A 317-nucleotide genomic window follows, 5' to 3' on the forward strand; every position below is an offset into this window, starting at 1 on the left:
TGGATCCATTACGCTAGCCAAGAACCCAGAGTTTCACAAGCGCACAAAACACATCGACATTCGCTAACATTTTGTTCGCGAAAAGGTTAAATACGGCCAAGTTATTCTCGAGTACATCCCGACGCTGGACATGCTGGCAGACATCATGACCAAGCCGATTTCCGCAAGTCAATTCTGTATACTTCGAAGCATACAAGAGTCGAAGGCTGCCGAGTCGAGTGGGGGTGTTGTCGAAGATGTTGTCGAAGATGCGCCTCGACATGCAGACTAGTGGTGCCAAGGAAGCGTTTCGACGAGCAGCCGTCAACCGGTAGAAA

The sequence above is a fragment of the Plasmopara halstedii genome (genome assembly GCF_900000015.1).
Source record: "Plasmopara halstedii genome assembly, contig: Scaffold_323, whole genome shotgun sequence".
Taxonomy (NCBI): domain Eukaryota; phylum Oomycota; class Peronosporomycetes; order Peronosporales; family Peronosporaceae; genus Plasmopara; species Plasmopara halstedii.